This window comes from Manis pentadactyla, chromosome 5, assembly GCF_030020395.1.
Source record: "Manis pentadactyla isolate mManPen7 chromosome 5, mManPen7.hap1, whole genome shotgun sequence".
Lineage (NCBI taxonomy): Eukaryota > Metazoa > Chordata > Mammalia > Pholidota > Manidae > Manis > Manis pentadactyla.
This window is the reverse complement of record NC_080023.1, coordinates 141,920,400-141,934,610: the sequence shown is the minus strand read 5'-3', so window position 1 is coordinate 141,934,610 and position 14,211 is coordinate 141,920,400. Positions and strand designations below refer to the sequence as shown.

The window sequence follows — 14,211 nt, the reverse complement described above, 5'->3', positions numbered from 1 at the left end:
AAAGACAACCCTTCCTAGAATAAAGACCAGAGGACACAGGACAATATCCAGACCACATCCACACCTGAGAGAACCCAGCGCCTCGCGAAGGGGGTAAGATACAAGCCCCGGCCCCGCGGGAGCCGAGCGCCCCTCCCCCCAGCTCCCGGCGGGAGAAGAGCAGGCAGAGCGGGAGGGAGACGGAGCCCAGGGCTGCCGAACACCCAGCCCCAGCCATCCGGGCCAGAGTGCAGAGCCCTCGATACTGGGAAAACAGGGCAGCAAGAACAGTGAGCAGGCACTGGAGGCTGGGCGACAGAGGACATAAGAAAAGCGCGCGACCATTTTTTTTTTTTTTTGCTTTTTTGCTGCTTTGTTTTGGCGAGCGCTTTTTGGAAGTCTTAAAGGGACAGGGACCCCAATATTAGGGAAACAGGGCAGAAAGACCGGTGAGCAGAGGCCTGAGGCTGGCACCGGAGAATAAAGAAAAACGAACGACCACCTTTTTTTTTTTTATTAAAAAATTTTTTTTTTTTTAATTAAAAAAATTTTTTTTCTTGTTTTTTTTTGTGGTCGTTGTTTTGTTTTGGCGGGTGCTTTTTGGAAGTCTTAAAGGGGCAGGGCGGGCCACTTAATCCAGAGGTAGGGAATCCGGGATCTCTGGGCACCCTAACCCCTGGGCTGCAGGGAGCAGGGAGGCCCCTTACGGAGATAAATAGCCTCCCAGCAGCTCCTGCTCCAACGCGACTCCACCATTTTGGAGTAGCTGCCCGAGCCAGGCCACGCCCACAGCAACAGCGGAGATTAACTCCATAGCAGCCGGGCAGGAAGCAGAAACCCTGTCTGCGCGCAGCTGCGCAGCACAAGCCACTAGAGGCCGCTGTTCTCCCAGGAGAGGAGGGCCACAAACCAACAAGAAAGGAAGTCCTTCCAGCCGTCACTCGTCCCAGTTCTGCAGACTATTCCTATCACCATGAAAAGGCAAAGCTACAGGCAGACAAAGATCACAGAGACAACACCAGAGAAGGAGACAGACCTAACCAGTCTTCCTGAAAAAGAATTCAAAATAAGAATCATAAACATGCTGACAGAGATGCAGAGAAACACGCAAGAAAAATGGGATGAAGTCCGGAAAGAGATCACAGATGCCAGAAAGGAGATCGCAGAAATGAAACAAACTCTGGAAGGGTTTATAAGCAGAATGGATAGAATGCAAGAGGCCATTGATGGAATTGAAATCAGAGAACAGGAACGCATAGAAGCTGACATAGAGAGAGACAAAAGGATCTCCAGGAATGAAACAATATTAAGAGAACTGTGTGACCAATCTAAAAGGAGCAATATCCGTATTATAGGGGTCCCAGAAGAAGAAGAGAGAGGCAAAGAGATGGAAAGTATCTTAGAAGAAATAATTGCTGAAAACTTCCCCACACTGGGGGAGGAAGTAATCAAACAGACCACGGAAATACACAGAACCCCCAACAGAAAGGATCCAAGAAGGGCAACACCAAGACACATAATAATTAAAATGGCAAAGATCAAGGACAAGGAAAGAGTGTTAAAGGCAGCTAGAGAGAAAAAGGTCACCTATAAAGGGAAACCCATCAGGCTAACGTCAGATTTCTCAACAGAAACCCTACAGGCCAGAAGAGAATGGCATGATATATTTAATACAATGAAACAGAAGGGCCTTGAACCAAGGATACTGTATCCAGCACGACTATCATTCAAATATGACGGTGGGATTAAACAATTCCCAGACAAACAAAAGCTGAGGGAATTTGCTTTCCACAAACCACCTCTACAGAACATCTTACAGGGACTGCTCTAGATGGGAGCACTCCTAGAAAGAGCACAGCACAAAACACCCAACATATGAAGAATCGAGGAGGAGGAACAAGAAGGGAGAGAAGAAAAGAATCTCCAGACAGTGTATATAACAGCTCAATAAGCGAGCTAAGTTAGGCAGTAAGATACTAAAGAGGCTAACCTTGAACCTTTGGTAACCACGAATTTAAAGCCTGCAATGGCAATAAGTACATATCTTTCAATAGTCACCCTAAATGTTAATGGGTTGAATGCACCAATCAAAAGACACAGAGTAACAGAATGGATAAAAAAGCAAGACCCATCTATATGCTGCTTACAAGAAACTCACCTCAAACCCAAAGACATGTACAGACTAAAAGTCAAGGGATGGAAAAACATATTTCAAGCAAACAACAGTGAGAAGAAAGCAGGGGTTGCAGTACTAATATCAGACAAAATAGACTTCAAAACAAAGAAAGTAACAAGAGATAAAGAAGGACACTACATAATGATAAAGGGCTCAGTCAAACAAGAGGATATAACCATTCTAAATATATATGCACCCAACACAGGAGCACCAGCATATGTGAAACAAATACTAACAGAACTAAAGGGGGATATAGACTGCAATGCATTCATTCTAGGAGACTTCAACACACCACTCACCCCAAAGGATAGATCCACTGGGCAGAAAATAAGTAAGGACACGGAAGCACTGAACAACACAGTAGAGCAGATGGACCTAATAGACATCTATAGAACTCTACATCCAAAAGCAGCGGGATATACATTCTTCTCAAGTGCACATGGAACATTCTCCAGAATAGACCACATACTAGGCCACAAAAAGAGCCTCAGAAAATTCCAAAAGATTGAAATCCTACCAACCAACTTTTCAGACCACAAAGGCATAAAACTAGAAATAAACTGTACAAAGAAAGCAAAGAGGCTCACAAACACATGGAGGCTTAACAACTCGCTCCGAAATAATCAATGGATCAATGACCAAATCAAAATGGAGATCCAGCAATATATGGAAACAAATGACAACAACAACACTAAGCCCCAACTTCTGTGGGACACAGCAAAAGCAGTCTTAAGAGGAAAGTATATAGCAATCCAAGCATATTTAAAAAAGGAAGAGCAATCCCAAATGAATGGTCTAATGTCACAATTATCGAAATTGGAAAAAGAAGAACAGATGAGGCCTAAGGTCAGCAGAAGGTGGGACATAATAAAGATCAGAGAAGAAATAAATAAAATTGAGAAGAATAAAACAATAGCAAAAATCAATGAAACCAAGAGCTGGTTCTTCGAGAAAATAAACAAAATAGATAAGCCTCTAGCCAGACTTATTAAGAAGAAAAGAGAGTCAACACAAATCAACAGTATCAGAAACGAGAAAGGAAAAATCACGACGGACCCCACGGAAATGCAAAGAATTATTGGAGAATACTATGAAAACCTATATGCTAACAAGCTGGGAAACCTAGGAGAAATGGACAACTTCCTAGAAAAATATAACCTTCCAAGATTGACCCAGGAAGAAACAGAAAATCTAAACAGACCAATTACCAGCAACGAAATTGAAGAGGTAATCAAAAAACTACCAAAGAACAAAACCCCCGGGCCAGATGGATTTACCTCGGAATTTTATCAGACATACAGGGAAGACATAATACCCATTCTCCTTAAAGTTTTCCAAAAAATAGAGGAGGAGGGGATACTCCCAAACTCATTCTATGAAGCTAACATCACCCTAATACCAAAACCAGGCAAAGACCCCACCAAAAAAGAAAACTACAGACCAATATCCCTGATGAACGTAGATGCAAAAATACTCAACAAAATATTAGCAAACCGAATTCAAAAATACATCAAAAGGATCATACACCATGACCAAGTGGGATTCATTCCAGGGATGCAAGGATGGTACAACATTCGAAAGTCCATCAACATCATCCACCACATCAACAAAAAGAAAGACAAAAACCACATGATCATCTCCATAGATGCTGAAAAAGCATTTGACAAAGTTCAACATCCATTCATGTTAAAAACTCTCAGCAAAATGGGAATAGAGGGCAAGTACCTCAACATAATAAAGGCCATCTATGATAAACCCACAGCCAACATTATATTGAACAGCGAGAAGCTGAAAGCATTTCCTCTGAGATCGGGAACTAGACAGGGATGCCCACTCTCTCCACTGTTATTTAACATAGTACTGGAGGTCCTAGCCACGGCAATCAGACAAAATAAAGAAATACAAGGAATCCAGATTGGTAAAGAAGAAGTTAAACTGTCACTATTTGCAGATGACATGATACTGTACATAAAAAACCCTAAAGACTCCACCCCAAAACTATTAGAACTGATATCGGAATACAGCAAAGTTGCAGGATACAAAATCAACACACAGAAATCTGTGGCTTTCCTATATACTAACAATGAACCAACAGAGAGAGAAATCAGGAAAACAACTCCATTCACAATTGCATCAAAAAAAATAAAATACCTAGGAATAAACCTAACCAAAGAAGGGAAAGACTTATACTCTGAAAACTACAAGTCACTCTTAAGAGAAATTAAAGGGGACACTAACAGATGGAAACTCATCCCATGCTCGTGGCTAGGAAGAATTAATATCGTTAAAATGGCCATCCTGCCCAAAGCAATATACAGATTTGATGCAATCCCTATGAAACTACCAGCAACATTCTTCAATGAACTGGAACAAATAATTCAAAAATTCATATGGAAACACCAAAGACCCCGAATAGCCAAAGCAATCCTGAGAAAGAAGAATAAAGTAGGGGGGATCTCACTCCCCAACTTCAAGCTCTACTATAAAGCCATAGTAATCAAGACAGTTTGGTACTGGCACAAGAACCGAGCCACAGACCAATGGAACAGACTAGAGAATCCAGACATTAACCCAGACATATATGGTCAATTAATATTTGATAAAGGAGCCATGGACATACAATGGCGAAATGACAGTCTCTTCAACAGGTGGTGCTGGCAAAACTGGACAGCTACATGTAGGAGAATGAAACTGGACCATTGTCTAACCCCATATACAAAAGTAAACTCAAAATGGATCAAAGACCTGAATGTAAGCCATGAAACCATTAAACTCTTGGAAGAAAACATAGGCGAAAACCTCTTAGACATAAACATGAGTGACCTCTTCTTGAACATATCTCCCCGGGCAAGGAAAACAACAGCAAAAATGAGTAAGTGGGACTATATAAAGCTGAAAAGCTTCTGTACAGCAAAAGACACCATCAATAGAACAAGAAGGATCCCTACAGTATGGGAGAATATATTTGAAAATGACACATCCGATAAAGGCTTGACGTCCAGAATATATAAGGAGCTCTCACGCCTCAACAAACAAAAAACAAATAACCCAATTAAAAAATGGGCAGAGGAACTGAACAGACAGTTCTCCAAAAAAGAAATACAGATGGCCAACAGACACATGAAAAGATGCTCCACATCGCTAATTATCAGAGAAATGCAAATTAAAACTACAATGAGGTATCACCTCACACCAGTAAGGATGGCTGCCATCCAAAAGACAAACAACAACAAATGTTGGCGAGGCTGTGGAGAAAGGGGAACCCTCCTACACTGCTGGTGGGAATGTAAGTTAGTTCAACCATTGTGGAAAGCAGTATGGAGGTACATCAAAATGCTCAAAACAGACTTACCATTTGACCCAGGAATTCCACTCCTAGGAATTTACCCTAAGAATGCAGCAATCAAGTTTGAGAAAGACAGATGCACCCCTATGTTTATTGCAGCACTATTTACAATAGCCAAGAATTGGAAGCAACCTAAATGTCCATCAATAGATGAATGGATAAAGAAGATGTGGTACATATACACAATGGAATACTACTCAGCTATAAGAAAAGGGCAAATCCAATCATTTGCAGCAACATGGATGGAGCTGGAGGGTATTATGCTCAGTGAAACAAGCCAAGCGGAGAAAGAGAAATACCAAATGATTTCACTTATCTGTGGAATATAAGAACAAAGGAAAAACTGAAGGAACAAAACAGCAGCAGAATCACAGAACTCAAGAATGGACTAACAGGTACCAAAGGGAAAGGGACTGGGGAGGATGGGTGGGTAGGGAGGGATAAGGGGGGGAGAAGTAGGGGGGTATTAAGATTAACATGCATGGGGGGGTAGGAGAAAAGGGAGGGCTGTACAACACAGAGAAGGCAAGTAGTGATTCTACAACATTTTGCTATGCTGATGGACAGTGACTGTAAAGGGGTTTATAGGGGAGACCTGGTATAGGGGAGAGCCTAGTAAACATAATATTCGTCATGTAAGTGTAGATTAGTGATAGCAAAAAAAAAAAAAAAAAAAAAAAAAAAAAGGGCAGTTCCTGTGTGGTAACCTCCAACGAGTTCTACACAAGGGTATAAAGGGCATATAAAAGTGTAGGCAAAGGGTCTGTTTGTGTTTATACAGAGGATCAAAGCCTAATTGGGCTACCCCGAAAATGAACTAAGATACGATATGAAAAAGAACTTCCAACATCTGCACCCTCTGGAAGACTCATGCCAGAAGATGATCATCAAAAAACCCCAACAAAGATCCACGCACTGCTACAGCTGTAGATGCACTCATCCCACCAGTTCCTGGACCTGCCATGGGAATGAGGAAGGAGATATCTAAGCTGGCCTGTGCATACAGTAAAACAACAAAATTGGACTGGATCTATACTGTTGGAACTCAACCAAGAATTTGGAGAAGTGCAAATTGTAGCGCTCCAAAGTCTTACAACTACAAACTATTTATTGTTAAAAGAACATATGGCATGTGAACAGTCCCCAGGAATGGGTTGTTTTAATTTGTCTGATTTCTCTCAGACTGTTCAAGTTCATTTGGACAATATCCACCATATCATAGATAAGTTTTCACAAATGCCTAAGGTGCCTAACTGGTTTTCTTGGTTTCACTGCAGATGGCTGGTAATTACAGATATGCTTTGGTTATGTAACTATACTCCTATTATGTTAATGTGTGTGTGCAATTTAAGTAGTAGCTTAAAACCTATACATGCTGAAGTTACTCTACAAGAAGATATATCAAAGAAATAATCAATCTTTCCATGTTTTCTGCCGCCTGCTACTTCTATAGCTTTTCTTCTTCCTTCCTAATTACAACCCTTAAATAGAATTCGTGCCTCATATCAAATTTACCGAGTATCATAATTCTTCCAAGTGGTAAAGATACCTCAAGACAAATGCTGGGCATAGAAGCCACAGGGCATAAATATGCAAAGAAGTAAAAAGCTAACCTTTTCAAACAATAAGGCTTCTCTCTCACTTACCAACTTCACATTTCCCTGTATGGCCCCGGAAGATGACTGGTTAGCCAGAGACGGGTAAGATTCCTCAAGGGAGGAACAACCTAAGACAGGCACAGTCGCAGGGGGGCCATCAGGTGAGAAATTGGGGATCAACAGAGGTGAGGCTTAGAACCTCACCCCCCCGTTCTGAGAGAAATCTTCTGCATACGTGGATGTTTTATTGCCCTGGTCTAGCTTGGATTAACACATAGGCTACAGGCACACACCTGATCATCTACATGTGCTCTCTTACAACACTAAACTATGTTTTCTACCTTTATCTTGTATCTACCTACCACTTCAGCATTTTATTAAAAATAATAATAATAAAGAGAGAAATGTGGTATCCACATATAAATCAAGTATAAAAATCAAATGAGTATTCATATTTGAACTGACTGTTTATAGTTCATAATGCATGAGCAAAACCGAAAGTTTCTGTGATGACTGCCCTTGTACTGTTCACTATGTAACTTATTCATTATGTAAGAATTTGTTCTACATGTAAAAACTTGTTTGTTATGCCTCAGAAGATTGGAGACTGACAAAAATTAGGCTTGGGGTGGAATAATGATTGTGCATTGAGCATTGACTCCCCTATACAGAATTTTATTGTCGTTAACAACCATTTGATCAATAAATATGAGAGATGCCCTCACAAAAAAAAAAAAAAAAAAAAAAAAAAGGACAGACTTCCAATGGTAAAATAAATTAGTAACCGGGATGTAATGTATAGCATAAGGAATATAGTCAAGATATTGTAACAGCCTGGTAGGGTGATAGCTGGAACCTAGAATTATGTATATAAATGTTCTACCACTGTGTTGTACACTTGAAACTCATGTAATGTAATACTGTGTGTCAACTACCCTTCAATAAAAAATAATTATTAAAAAAAAAAAAAAAAAAAAAAAGCAAGATGTAGGTGCTACCACTGATGTAAGGAGCTCTAAGGTGACACCTTCACCAAACCGGTGCTTCTAGATCTGATCTAGAAGCACCTGAGTCTAATGCAAATCTGTCCACTCTGGATATAATGAGCACAGGATCATACCCATCCCTTCTGGACGACAGTCAGAGAAAGGGGCACTCAGACCAAGGGCAGCCAGAGAGAGAAACTAGTTGGGGTGGAGATGGGAGAAGCCTAGGCATTGTGGGCACATTTGAACCCAAATCCACCTTCTTTGTGGTCCAAATATGGACCAACACCTCAGGAGACAAGGAAGTGTTTGTTTTTCTTTCTATTGATTTATGTTTTTGTTCTTTTGTTGCTATATATTTTAACTTGCCAGAGTAATGCTACCTGCCAGTCATTTTTTTTTATCTGCACATAAATTAAGTTACGTTATTGCTTTAGGTGCTCTGAGTTATCTGCATTTTAGGAAAAGCTCTCAGCTTTTTCTGCTCATAGGCCCCAAAAGCCGACCCTGGAGCAAGGATGTGCGTACAAGTAGTTTATTTGGGAGGTGACCCCAGGAAGTGCTGCAAGGCGTGGGGAATGAGGTATGGAAGGAAAGGCAGTGTGAACATGGGCAGGTTATTGGCATCCTAGTCTTTCTGTGAGGGTGTTCCCTGAGAGACAGAGAAGTTGGGATGTTTATGCATAGGTTCCAGTTCTCCTTAGATGAAGGTAACTACTGGGAACATAAAACTCATTCCCCATCCAAGCTGCCCTGCATGCAGGCAGTGCCAGCTCCCCTAGTGCCAAGAAAGCCTCCTGCAGCGAATAAGCAGAGAGGTGTGGTTGGCTGAGGTGGTGGTATGGGTGTACACCCCAGCTGCAGTGAGGTCAGAAGTTGGCTGAAAGGATATAGGTTGGGGCATCAGTAGCTTCTACTAAATACTTTGAGATTATTTTGCAAAGGACAATGTCCAAAAACGGAGGAAAACAATAGCAACCACCTCCTTCTGGCATCTAACCAGAAAGAGGAATAGTTAATTAGGAAAAGGTTAGAGCAATTAAAATTAGCTTGGAAACTGAAATGATTTATTCACTTTCCGGACAAAAACTTCAAAAAAGCATTAGAGCCTGTGCCTAAATTGCAATATTTCCAAATCTCCCTCTTGACCTTAGTCCATTTACATATTAATAGGTATTTACCTCTGCAGCCTGCTGGGGCCAGGGGTAGAGAGAGGCTGTTTTCTCCTCTCCTCCATTGCATAATTGGCCTGGCACCTATCAGTAGCTGAAACCAGACTGAGGAGTTCCTCCCTGAAGGGGCAGGTGGAGAGGCAAGGGGGTGCTGTGTGTGCCCTGACTGCAAGAGATGGAGAGCACCAACCGGGCTTTTGCTGGCAGGGACTGGGAGAAAGGAGAGAGCACGTGCGCGAACCGAGTTAGGCCTCATTGTGAACAATAAAAGGGTTTCTCCTAAACTATCCTTTCCCTTGACTGATTTCAATTTATTCACCCCAGGCCAGGAACCTGCTTCTGCTAGGAGCTACAGAGCCCTTAAAAAGAACACCCCTTTAGCGTTACTGAAGAAAAAATTGGAAAGGAAATCAACATATTTATTGGCCTCTAAATGAAGGACCTCACCGAAATATGTTAAATAACAACTGCTTCGTTCCTGTATGAACAGGAAGAAACCATCAGGGGTGTTTTGATTCTCTTGTACTTGTCATGGCTTCGGGTCATCAGCAGGGTGGAGGCACCCAAAGGTGAGAGCAATTCTTCTCCACCCAAGCAAGAGGACTAATGTTTACTGTCTTAAACATTGAATTTTGGGGTGAATTTATTATGTAGTATTTTGTGGCATAAATGTTATCAACAAACACTGATGGATCCACTATACTATTCCCATTTATTTGTATTTACATATGTAAAATGTTTATTATACCAAAGTATTCATTACCCACAGGAGCAAAGAGATTGAGGGAGGAGAAGGGTGGAAAATGAGGGATTTTTTCTTTTACTCCATCCACTTCTATAATTAGTGAATTTTATATAAGTATGAATTACTTGTATAGTTTATAAAAGGAAAATAAGCCTGACAAAAATTGTTTCCACAAATGAAAAAGTTCATGAAACAGAAATATATTCAGTGAACATTGAAGTGCCAAATTCTCATTTATATTTCCTGGTAACCACTATAATGAATTATAATCTTGCTACTCAAAGTGAGGTCCTTGGACCAGCAGCAAAGGCATTACCTGGGAGCTGGTTGAAAATGCAGAATCTTTGGCCTCATCTCAGAACAGCAGAATCTGTAACAAAATCCCCAATGATTCACATACACAGAAAAGTTTGAGAAACATCTCTCTAAAACTGTTACCAAGTCCAGGCTCATGCTGCTCCCTGCCCAACATGCAAATAAGGCAAGAGACAGGTGTGGATAAAAGGAAGGTTCCTATGGCCAGGATTCTCACCTGGCCGTGGTTAGCTGGCTCACTACACATGTGTGGACAATACATTGTTATTGACTCTATATAAAGAGCCTTGCCCAGTGCTCTGGGCGACGTGGTGGCATGGCTGCAGGAGAGCAGAGCAGGGACTGGAGTGGTGGCAGCACCAAGAACAGAGACTGGGATGGCTGTGCAGGCAGAGAGGCCCAGAGGACTGCTGCCCAGAGGATGGCTGTGCGGGTAGAGAGGTCCAGGGGCAGAGACCTGCTTGCTGCATACAGACTCGCTCTGAGTGGACGGAATTTTAGTGATTGACCTGCCACCCTGGAAATAAAGTTGGATATAAACCCTTTCACCCCAAGAACATTTTACTGTCATTTCTTTGGTCTCACTGACTCCATAGTGAACTTGCCCGGGGCTGAAACCCATTGGCAAGACAGAAGGTGTTGGGACAAGGAAAGTGACTTTATTCAGAAAGCCAGCAGACCAAGAAGAGTCTGACTTACAGCCTAAAACCACATCTTAACTCAGGGTTGATTGCAAGCTTCTTTCATGCTAGGGAAGGAGGAGCAGGATAGGGGGTGATGGAAGGTTACAGACATCTGGTGCCAATGAGGGTCCGAGGAGAGCAGAGAAGGTCTGTGTCCTTGGTTAGTTGACTCTCCTTGACCTAGGTCTTGTCATGATGTTCCTAAACAGGGCAATCATTTGTATGCATATTTCCCCAATATCTCTTGGAGGAGGCAAGCTTTGGGTAAGGAGTTATTTGCAGAAATCTCAAACCATAAGCAAAATTCCTTTTGATGAATAACAAGCCTAAGTTCAGGGCTGCAGGGCTCTGCAGGAGGGCTTTGCTTTTTCCTCCTTTTGGCCCAAAGGTCAAGGCAGCAAAGGAGACAAAATACCATATGGAGGCAGAGATGCCCAGCTTTATCTATCAGTTACAAACCATTAAGCATTTTTTTTATTTTGGTTTAAGTCAAGAAAAAGAAACTATTTAAAAAGTGAAATATTTATTTAAATGTCTTTCCTAATATGTGAAAAGTATTTGAAAGGATCCTCAAATACCAGAGATAATTTGTGAAGATAATCCTTTCACAATATTAAAAACATACCTAAACATAAAACTAGAATTGTTTGGTAATGAGGGAGGCAAGACAACTGAGTTAGAACAAAACAAAAAAATGGCATTGACATACTTCAAAAAGGGGAGGGTGAAGTTGGTGAATTGTGATTTTTTTCCTCCTATATCAAAAATCAACGTTTCCATTTCCTGAGCAGTGAGCCAGCCATGCCCCAGGTGTCTGGATTCTGCATTCCCAGGTGAACTTCCTCAGAGCATCAAGAGACAAGGTGGCGAAGTAGCCACCTGGTCGATTCCTTATTATCCACACGCTACAGAGGCCTCATCTTCCTGCTTGCACATGTAAATCTAATCCATCTCCTTTACAACCTCTCACAGAAATCCCACTCCAATTCCCACCTAGCCTTCCCCAAAGGGAGCTCCCTGGACCAGGTGTGACTTCACCTCTAATTATTTGTGACCTACCTTTACATGTGGTTTTCCTCAATATACTGTCATTAATGAGGAAAGGACTCTAGTTGCCTGGGAAACCAGAAGCAGCACAGCATTGTGCCCATCGAAGGGACCTACTTCCAGTTTTTCTATTATGCTCTTAGATCACCTCACTTTTATGATCAAAATAGTTCAGTCCCTTCCCCATTTCTGCCTCTTGTGCTATGGCTCTGTCTGCAGATTTGTCTAATTTCTCATTTTTTTAATGTCTCTTCTTCCCACTGGCTAACACCCTGCTTTCCTTCCCCTTAACCAGACTTCTCTTTGAATTGCTCACTCAGATCAAGACTGCCAGGTCAACACTTTGCTCTCCTTTAAGACTTCTAAAATGTTACGGTCATCATAAAAATGACCCCACTTATCAAGTTTCCTTGTCTGTCCTCCTTATCTCCTTCCTTCTCTTGCTCCAGTTCTTTTGCTACTGGAATCCAAAGCTGACAGAAAAATGATGCCTTCTATTATCATAATTCCTAATGCCAAACTACATAAAATATTATTTTCCCAATCACATTTTCTAAAGTAGTGGTTCTTAATCTTGGTTGCTCTCTTGCCAGTGGGTTTCGTCCCTGGACAAGTTCACTATAGATTCAATGAGACCAAACAATGACAGTGGAACATTCTTGGGGTGAAAGGTTTATATCCAACTTTATTCCCATGGTGGCAGGTCAATCACTAGAATCCCGTCCACTCAGAGCGAGTCTGCATGCAGCAAGCTGGTCTCTGCCTCTGGGCCTCTCTGCCACCACAGCCATCTTTGGAGCTGCCACCACTCTAGTTCCTGCTCTCCTGTGGCTGTGCCACCATGTCAGCCAGAGCACTGGGTGGAGCTCTTAATATAGAGTCAATAAACATGTATTGCCCACATATATATGTTTAGTGAGCTATAGCCACCCAGGGCCAGGTGAGAATTCTGGCCATAAGAACTTTTACTTTAGCCGCAGTGCATATTGGAATCTCCTGGTTAGTTTAACAAAACATGGATGCTTAGGTCCCAGCCCGTTTATCCTGGTGGAATTGGTCTGGGGTACAGCCTGGGGGGAATTTTAGATAACCTCTTGGGTGATTCTAAGTAACATCCAGCCAAATTTGGGGAGCAAGAAAGGTAAAAGCTTTTCAACCAGGCCTTTCTGGTTTTTACTTTATTAATTAAATTAAAATTAAATCTGATCAAAATTTATGGAGTTTATGATGATAAACTACAAATTTACACTTTAGCCAGTCTTTGATCCATTCCCCTCTATTCCTCTTTCTCCTACTCTGCACTGTGCGTTTCAGAGGGCTGCTCCTTATAGGTTCTGTTTCCCACACTCCTGTGCCAGGTTTCCAATGAACTTCAGGCAATGAGAGGCCCTTCCAGGATCCCGTAGTACTGTGGGCTGAGTATTTATGTCCTCCCCAGATTTGTGTATTGAAGCCCTAATCCTCAATGTGGTGGTATTTGGAGGTGGGGCCTTTAGGAGGCAATTAGGTCACGAGGGTGGAGTCCAAGTGAATGGAATTTGTGTCCTTACAAGATGACGCAGGAGAGAAATGAGCTTTCTCTCTGCCCTGGGATGTCACAACCCAAAGGCATCTGTCTGTAAGCCAGGAAGAGAGCTCATACCAGGAACTGAGTGAGCTGACACCATGATGATGGAATTCCCAGCCCATCAAACTGCGAGAAATAAATGTCTGCTGTGTAAGCCACCCAGTCTGTGGTATTTTTGTTATAGCAGCCCACATTGACATGGAGAGTGGGAGAAAGGGGGAAGCCAGGTTGTTTCCCCTTCACTCTCCCTACCTATGCAGTGGCTCTGTCTGTGTCCCATCTGGGTCTCCAGCTGCTGCCAAGACAGAGAGACAGACTCACTGTGCTTCCAGCTTCTGGGTATGAGGTGGCCCATCAACTTTAATACAGTCTTTTCCTTTTGACCAACCAGCCAGGGCACCTAGTAGTTTCTACTGTTGCTGAATTCTGGAGTATCTTGCCATCCCATTTGGTATCTCAGTTCATACATCACCTGTGCAACCAGTTCCCAGTAAAATTTCCTCTGTGTTAAATACACTGCAGTTTCTGTTTCACTGGTAGGGCCCTACTTGATACAGTCTTAATATACTGTGTAGTTTCCCAGATGCAACATCCTTA

The 14,211-nt window shown here is 42.1% G+C and overlaps 1 long non-coding RNA gene across 1 annotated transcript in view; it reads left to right on the top strand.

Moving 5' to 3' along the window:
* The window catches only part of LOC130683859 (uncharacterized), a 36,574-nt gene extending 25,056 nt beyond the window's left edge, over nt 1-11,518 (top strand). The window contains exon 3 of the long non-coding RNA XR_008997895.1: nt 9,582-11,518. This is a non-coding gene — a long non-coding RNA (uncharacterized LOC130683859). The remainder of the gene's footprint in view (nt 1-9,581) is intronic.
* Nucleotides 11,519-14,211: the final 2,693 nt, after the last annotated feature.